We start from the raw sequence: 8878 nt of genomic DNA, 5'->3' as shown, positions 1-8878 counted from the left end.
TCTTAAGGTGTACTCTTTTGTGTTTCTTCCAAGAGGGCTAGATTCAGGTCTGTTTGCTTTCAGCTTGATCTGTATTGGCGTCATGCATCAGCTTGTAGCCTTGATGTTACCTTTTGTCTCACTCATCATCTGAGTTTATGACCTTGTGCAGAGTGCAGTTCCATGTAGATGGTGTCGGTGCCACCTACTCCCCGCTGCGGTGATGATTGGCTTGAAGCTACGCTTCTCTGTTCTGTTGTACTCCACCATACTTGCAGGGGGCAAAGGGGGCATCGCGGGTATCTGCCCTTCTTGATGTGGCGGGACTTGCGGTCGATGTATAGGCTGTTATTGACATTTTGGTCTTGCAGGTCACTTTCCGGGACTTGTCTTTCTTTGTTTCTGTCGACTTGTAGGCGACTGGTTATCATATGTACTGTGCATGAGTCCTGAAACATTCGTCCGTTAATTCCGATTGCGGGTTTGCAGAGAATCTGCTGGTGTCTGCGACCTGTATGAAGAACAACTTTATTGCTTGCAGATTATGTCTATCAGAGTTCTGTCTTTGGTCATGACTAAACTGATTTTACCTCTGATTGTTTCCAGTTTATGTTTGATGAAGTCTGAGGCTTTCTTGTTATATTTACTTTCTAGCTTTTTCTCTAAGCTGCTTAGGTAGGGTAGTCTTTGAGACCAGTATCTGCTGCATGTTGTGCTTAGACTGACAGACAGCGAGGGACCTTTGATATCTGGATTGTTAAATGTTGCTGCTATTCTAAGCATCCATGCATGCCACAGAAATTCGGTTCTAATGACATTCCATAGCATGTCTGAGCATCCTATGGTTTCTCCCAGTAATAACTGTTTCCAGGAAAGATCTGTGCCCCATTTAGATGCTGTGTTTTGTAGTTCTTTGAGAGATTGAGAAATATGAGGACACTGTAAGAAAATATGTAAATCGTCTTCTGGGAGTCCACATCTGGCACATTGGTTAGAGGCCACATTGAATTTGGCTGCCTTGCTTTGGGTCCATAGTGCTCTATAAGCGATGAGCCATGCTAGGCATGACTTCTTGGGGTCAGAGTGGGGGTTCCAGAGGTTCCTGAGGCTGTTGTACCATTTTTTGCGGTCCCACTGCAAGTGCCATCTACGGTTGAGGGGTAGGTGGATGGGTGGGGATTTTGTAAATTTAGGGATGGGGAGGAGAGGTTTACTACCTGACCATTGGTAAGCACAGATGTTGAAGGCTGACGGGAAGTTTAACTTCCAGGTCTCCTGCAGGTCCCACTTCGAGGTTCTACTTTGTACAAGGTCCAGCTCTGGGATCCTGCAGTCGTATTTTGCCACCAGGTCAGCTCTTGAGAGCCAGGTTCCTAGCTGTTGATCTTTGAGATCTGCCCATGTTACTATGCCTCTCTTGTGAAGATTAAGCGCTAATTGGGCTTCCTCAGGTTGAAGGGGGGGGATAGGGAGATTGGACCACCAGCAGGAATCCCCAGTCAGCTCACCATTAGAAAGGCGAAGGTTTGGGGCTGGGTTTAGGAACATTTTGACATTGTTCCAAGCTTTCCATAATGAGGACACAAGTTGACTGCCCTTGGGGGAGATGGAGAACTTAGATATGATTATGGTTGAAAGGGGTAGGCTATTCCATTTATTGAATCCCGTGATAACAAATCTGGGGTTATCCTTGAGGAGAAGCTGGGCCCAAACTTCAGAGGGGTTAGCACATGCTCTTATGATCCATTTAGCTGCCATTCTATTGGCAGTGATCCTGATATTTGTATACCTAGTCCTCCCTTAGCTTTAGGGGTAGTGCATATGTCCCACTTGACTTTGGGTATGCTCTTGTTCCAGGGATCACCGCCCCAGAGAAAGTTCCTACACAGCTTGGTAAAGTTGTTTAGGTCAGAGTCTGGTGGCCGCCAACAGCTGATAAAAAAGATGGTGTAGGGCAAAATGAAGTGTTGGAGAATCATGATCCTCCCTGCCAAGGTGAGCTGTCTTCTTTTCCATCTCAGAAGCTTATTGTCTATCTTTTCCATGACCCACTGCCATCTTTGTTTTAGAGTGACCTTAAAGCCCATGGGTATTCCTAGCAGCCTGAAAATCTCCCCGTCATGGAGTAGGTTGCATCCTGCTTCCATAAGCCAATTAGGTGGAGGATCTATGAGAGATTTGATGCTTGTTTTACAATGGTTGATCGAAGAGCCTGAGGCCATGCAATAGACTTGTAAGCATTCCCAGAGAGCCTTTATACTTTCTTCCTCATTGGCTATCAGGCAATTGGTATCATCGGCAAACATCTGTGTACACATCTGATCTCCATTAGGGAGCTTTATTCCAGCTATCTCTCCTTTTTTCATTTTGTCCTTGATGAGCCAGTTAAGGCCATCTGAGGCTATGGCATATAAGAGGGGGGCTAAAGGGCAGCCTTGTCTGATGCTCTTTTGGAGAGGGAAGGGGGCAGAGAGCTCTCCATTGTAGATAATCTTGGCTTTGGCATTCCCGAAGAGGGTTTTGACCATGTGGGTGAACTGAGGTCCCAAACCCATATCCCTTAAAGATTGGAGGATGAAATCCCAGTGTATTCTGTCATAAGCTTTTTCAAAGTCTATCTTCATGAAGAGAAAATCCTGATTAGATTTTTCAGCATGTTCAAAGCCTTCCCAAAGTGCTATGATGGCGTCTAGTATATATCTACCCTTGATGAAACCTTTCTGCTCTTTATTTATCCAGCTATCCATGTGCTCGGACAGCCGGTTGGCAAGGGCTTTGGCGATGATCTTGTAGACACTGTTAGGCATTGTAAGAGGTCTCCAGTTTCCAACTTCCTCCTTGGGGCCTTTTTTGTGAATGAGCTTGATAAGACCTTGATTAGCTTGGGAGGGCAGTGCTCCATATTTGATCGCTTCTTGCCACACCTGGAGGATGGGGTCCACTACAACCTCGTTGAAGGTTTGGTAGAATTCAGCAGCCAAACCGTCTTCCCCTGGGCTTTTGTTAGGCTTGAGAGATGCTATTACCTTTTTAATTTCCTCGTGAGAGATGTCCCGCTCCAGCACTTTTGCAAGATAAGGGGGAACAGTGGCTTCCCTTACCTCTTTAATGATCTGCATGGCTTTTAGCTTGCTTTGAGAGGGGGGTCCAGATTCGAGGAAGATGTCCCTGTAGTAATCAGTTAGGAGCTACTTGTTCTCATCATGATTGTTGGCCTTGACACCATTCTTGAAGCAGAGGAGGGGAAGATGTTCTTGTCTTTGTTTTACTTTAAGCATCTTGAACATTTCTTTGCTCGGTCTATCAGCTTTACCTGCCCACCAGACTCTGGTGAAGAGTTTTGCTTGCTGAAGGGCTATTTCCTCCTCCCTTTTGATTTGAGCTCTGATTTGGTTTAGATTTTCAGGGTTGGAAGAAGGCTCCTGTATCCGAAGCTGAGATTGCAGTTTCTTGAGCCTACTGGACCGGTGGGCTGAAACTTCCTTCCTTACTTGCTTGAGGAGGTTTTGAGTGGACTTGATGGCGAGGTTCCAGGCTTTAGCAGGGGGAAGGCTTAGAGAGAAGAAATGTTTCCAGATTTGGGCTATCTCTTCCTTGACCAGGGGTAATTTAAAAAGGGTGGGATCAGTGTGGAACCATCCAGCTTTGTGCCTAGTGTCCTGATTATCCATAGTGATGATAATGGGATAGTGATCAGAAATGCAGGTCGTAGAGTCAACCTGACACTCACATCTGTTATGATTTGCTACAATTTCATTGCTAGCATAAGCTCTGTCCAGCCTGGCTTTCCTTTTGAGCTCCCCTGTTGAGTAGTTCTGCCATGAGAAAATTCCTTCCTGGCCTAGGTCTTGCAGCTTGAGTTTACGTTTGACTTTCTCCCAAGCAAGCTTCTCTCTTCCAAATAGGACCTGTCCCTTGGCTTGGAACCTGTCTTGAAGGGATTCTACCATGTTGAAGTCTCCCAGAATGAGGGTGGGGGCCTGCAGGCTGAGAAGGGAGTTCCACGTTTCAGTCCTTTGTTTCTGGGGTCCGTGGGCATAGATTCCCACGAGAGTAAAGTTGTTGAGATACATTGCAATCCATTGGTTGTTGTGTCCTATGTGGAAGCCCTTCAGCTCGGAGCTAAGGTCGAGGTGAATACCCACAGCCAAGCCTCCACTTCCGTGGGTATGCAGGGTGTGAATCCAGAAGTGGTCGGGAGAGACAGAGTTGAGCCTTCTGGTCAGCTCTTCTCCTGTAGTCTTGATCTCAACTAGAACAATGATGTCCAAGAGGCCTTTGGTTTTCAGCCACTGTCTGACCAGTTGCACTTTGTTCAAGTCAGTTAATCCTTTTACATTGAAGCTGGTTATTTTCATTATCTTTTGTTGGGGGGTTTGCTAGTTCCTCCCTTGGTGGTTGATTGGGGGGTGGCTCCAAGTTGAGCTCTCCCTCTCTTAAGCTCTTTACTGATCTCCATGTCATTCGGAACATCAGGCTGTGCACCAGTTCTGATCCCCTTTGTTGGGCTGGATACGTTACCCATTTCTGCATCGTCAAGGTTGTCCACCTCCTTCTCTAGTCTTAGCTTGTTGAGTGGAGTACTTTCCACGCAGTCCTGTTCCTCTTCAGTAGCCCCTGGTTCAGGAATGGCAGCCAGGACTGAATACCTGTTAGGCTTAATAATCGGCACAGCGGATTTGGGTTTGAGTGTTGGCTTTCGTCTGCTGCCTACTGGCATATCAGGCTCTTTGGGTAAGGATGGCGGGTTGGATGAGGGGGGGGGGGATTGGTCCAAGGGCTGAGGGGGGGGAGCTTTGCTAGCTAGGTGAGGAAGAATGATTTGAGGATTCTTTAAGGGACAATTCCTAATGAGGTGACCCTGTTTTCCACAGTGAAAACAGGAATTAGGAAGATGCTTGTAGAGAATTGGTTGGGAAATGGAAAACTCCCCGCACCCAATGGAAATCTCTTCCGGAAGGGGGAGAGACAGGTCTAGCTCAACGAGGACTTGGGGGTGCCAAGCGGGATTGTAATCAGTGAAGGCTTTGGTGCCTAGAACTTGGCCCAAAGGAGCTAGGATGGCTTTGATCCAAGGAGTAAGGTGAATGGGGAGGTGGACTAAAGACTTCAACCCGGATGGCCCAAAATCTTCAGTTTACCCTGTGTGGGTAGAGTTCAAGTTTTATTTTGTGTAGTTGACTATCCATAGCACTAAATGCTGTTGTACATAACATACATAGATTATGGAAGGCAACGGTATAGAATCAATGCATGTGGCACACTTGTCAAGACCACTGAGGTTTGAAATGAGTAGTGATCTGTGAGTCTCAATTTTTTTTGTTGGGGTTGTGCAGAGTGCTTGAAAAAAATAGGTTTTTCAACCAATCAAAATAATGACAAATCTTAAATTTATCCGGTTTTTTTTTAAAATCTCTACAATATGTAGGTTTATAACTAAAATATATGAAGAATCATCCCTTAAAGCAAGGGCTACTTAAAATCCTAGTTGGTTTTTCTTAATATTGGTTGGTACAAATACACTAGAATGCCAATAGAGTCTTCACACACTAGAATGTCAATAGAGTTTGCATTGGTAGGCAAATACTTTGATTTTGAGGTGCCTATGGTATGTGCCTAACACTTGCAATTTTTTTAAATTATGTTTCATATATATATAGAAACTTAGAGGATGACTTGGGTGTGAAATCACACTTGCAATTTTTTTAAATTATGTTTCATATATATATAGAAACTTAGAGGATGACTTGGGTGTGAAATCGTAGATAGCTAACATAATTAATGTAGAGTAGCAAGACAATTGTTAACATCATACTTGAAAACATCAAATATTTGGAATTAGAAGACAAGTACTTCTCCATGTTCTTAAATTAAAAGTTTCAATTGGAACCAAGGATGATTTTTGATAGGTGGGGGTCACTACAAAATGACAGTTGTAAAAATAGTGTCCATTGTTTTACATTTTATCTAATTTCTTGATGGTCACTCTAAATAAATTTGTAAAAACCAACCTTGATGGGAATTAATTTCATTAGCAATTGATTGGTTCTTATTTTGTAAGACCTTTGTTGTAAGATGTTAATCCCATTTGGATTAATAACATGATCTTCAATTGAGGACATTAATAAGTGTCGTGAAAAGACACTATAAAGGTTGTATATTATGAGATATTGGCCATCCAAGGCCTAGTAAGTAAGTTTTGGGCGCCCAAGTGTGAATAAGGGCCAATTGTATATAAGGCATTTTTTTATAATGAAAAGGACACAATCCCTTTGTGCTATTGAGAGCTCTTCCTTGGTGACTTGAGAGAGAGGAAGGAGTGAGAGCATTCTAACATTGTGCCTCTTTCATACTTGTGTACTTATGCTTGTATGAGATAGTGAGAGAGAGTGTGATTGGTCTATGTGATGGTGTGAGCGACTTTATGGTGACAGTGTGGAGGTGGAGCTTGGAGTTTGGAGCTTGACAAGCGAACTTGGAGGCCTCAAGGGACTCGAGATCGAAGCATTGGTAAGTATCCCACGATGGTTGTGTTTTATTGCTCATCCATTAGGTGAATGTGTAGAGTTCCCTCTTGGAGGTGTAGTAGTCCATAACATTTTTGGCACCGTTGCTAAGGAAACACCTTTGTTTCTTCCATACTCTTTGAGTTTTAACTCCCATTGCATAGTGTTCATTATTGCCTTTGCATTCTGGTAGTGCATTGTGTGGAAAATGAAGAGATAAGGTGTGTGGTTGAGAAAAAAGATATGGTTTTGAAGCTCTGAATGTTGTAGTGGAGTAGTTTAGGAAAGGATTCATTGGTTACTTTGATAATTTTGAAGATAGCATCACTAAAAACACCAACGTGAAGGAGCAGGTTGTGTGTTGTTTTCTTCTTTTTCAAAAAATTTATAAAAATAAAAAACATAAAGGACCATTGATTGAGCGAAGATCTTGCATTTCATTTCTTAGGAGTGGCACAATCTAATTTTCATTATTTAGATAAGTATTATATACCCAAAACTACAGACTGTCGATGTGGAAAATTCCACGTGAAAGTGCAGGAAAGTTGTTCACGCCGTGCACTTTCACGCCGCGAATCATTCACGTAATCAGTGCCGAAATTATTGTCGAAAATCATAGGATTACATTCCAAAAATAGAAACTCTTATCTTGACATCTCTGACACGGTGCAATCCGCCAAAATTTTGAGCACGTGAAAGTACTGTAAACCTTTCATGGCATGAACCATTTCTGAAGCGGTTCATGGCATGAAACACTTACTGTTTCACGACGTGAAATAAATCTTGCAGATTCATGTGTTGGCCAAACCAACGGATTGACAATACCAAGGCTATAGAGGTTGGCTAAGGAAAGGGAATTTGACTAAAGGAAGAAATTTAACCCTAAGGAGGAAATTTTTTGAGCACGTGAAAGTGCAGGAAAACCATTCATGACGTGAACCATTTCCTGTAGTTTCACGACGTGAAATAAATCCTGCAGTTTCACGACGTGAAACGAATCCTGCAGTTTCACGACGTGAAACATTCTCTGCTATTTCACGCCTCCGAAACAGAGCGATAGAATCAGAAATTAAATCAATTTGGGTTGATTAATAGCTTATCAAATCACACATACATGCACTTAAGATCTGGAAAACTCATCGGAGACGATCTTATGCTTGACAATAGTGCATCAAATCACCCAGGAACTTCCTACCAAAGAAGTGTGGGATCAGGACATTCTGCAACAACAAGCACACACGTGAGTGTTTTGAGAAACCTGACCACCGCTGAAACTAGTAGTAGTGAAGAATCCATGGAAGAGGAGATGAGATACACTAGGTCTGGGGAAGAAGATAAACCACACTCCCCAACCAAGTCCAGTGGGATCATTTGTTGAAAATACAAGTGAATAGGGTGTGTGCGGGAACAAGCCCTTGGTTAGAGGTTGTAAAAGAGAAGATGTAAATGTGAAAGAACCTGTGAAAAGGTGAGAAGAATCTACTGGGAGAGAATAAAGGGTAGCATGAGAGAATTTAAGAGGTGGAGATATTCTGGGAGTGAATCATGGAGAAATCAATGGGATTTGATGCTTGATGTAAACTCTATAAATTGAGGCATTGTCCTAATGAGAATTTCCTGGTTTTTGAGTATCCATGCCTACATTAATCTATTTGCTAATTATTCACTAATTACGTCTTAATCATTTGTTAATCACTTTGTTAATGATGTTGATTCTAGTGTATGATCCACCATAGCTCATCATTATGCTCAAATTTCAACATCATTGATATCGCCCCAGGATTTTTTGGTCTCCAAACTAGTCACATGAAGAAGCGCAATCTGCGGGCATGGGTCCGTCAACTAACGCTGGACTTGGTCCAACACAAGAAGTGCCATTCCAAGCGTTGAATTCTAGGCTGTCAAATACTGGCACCTCTCGAATTAGACGAGGTGTGGAAAGTGCAGCTAGGACGGGTCAAATATTCTTTCCCACCACCGAGGAAGTGGAATTGGACCTCCAACGAAGTGAGGTAGAACGATAACTCTGAGAATTGAGCTTAAGGAAACAAGAGCTTGATACTCGTAGGGCAAGAGCTAAGAGAAAGGAGACGGGAAGTGTTAACTCACTCCAATCACGAGGAAGTGTCAACCCACTCCAATCACGAGGAAAAGAACCTGAAATTTTTACAGGTAGAAGTAAGGGAGAAATTTCGAACTTGGAACCCATCAACGAGGAATCCAGAATGGAGGAAGGGTTTACAACCAGAGACGAAGAGGGTAATCTAGCTAACTTGGTTATAGAAGTAGAGGACCGACTCTACACCAATTATTTCTAATACAAACAATAGGAAGACCTTTTGTCATCGATAACTTATTTTTAATAACTAGTTTTCCAAAGCAAGGGTGGTCCA

This window comes from Cibotium barometz, chromosome 23, assembly GCF_041138505.1.
Source record: "Cibotium barometz isolate CiBa-2024 chromosome 23, ASM4113850v1, whole genome shotgun sequence".
NCBI lineage: Eukaryota > Viridiplantae > Streptophyta > Polypodiopsida > Cyatheales > Cibotiaceae > Cibotium > Cibotium barometz.
This window is presented reverse-complemented; position numbering follows the sequence as displayed.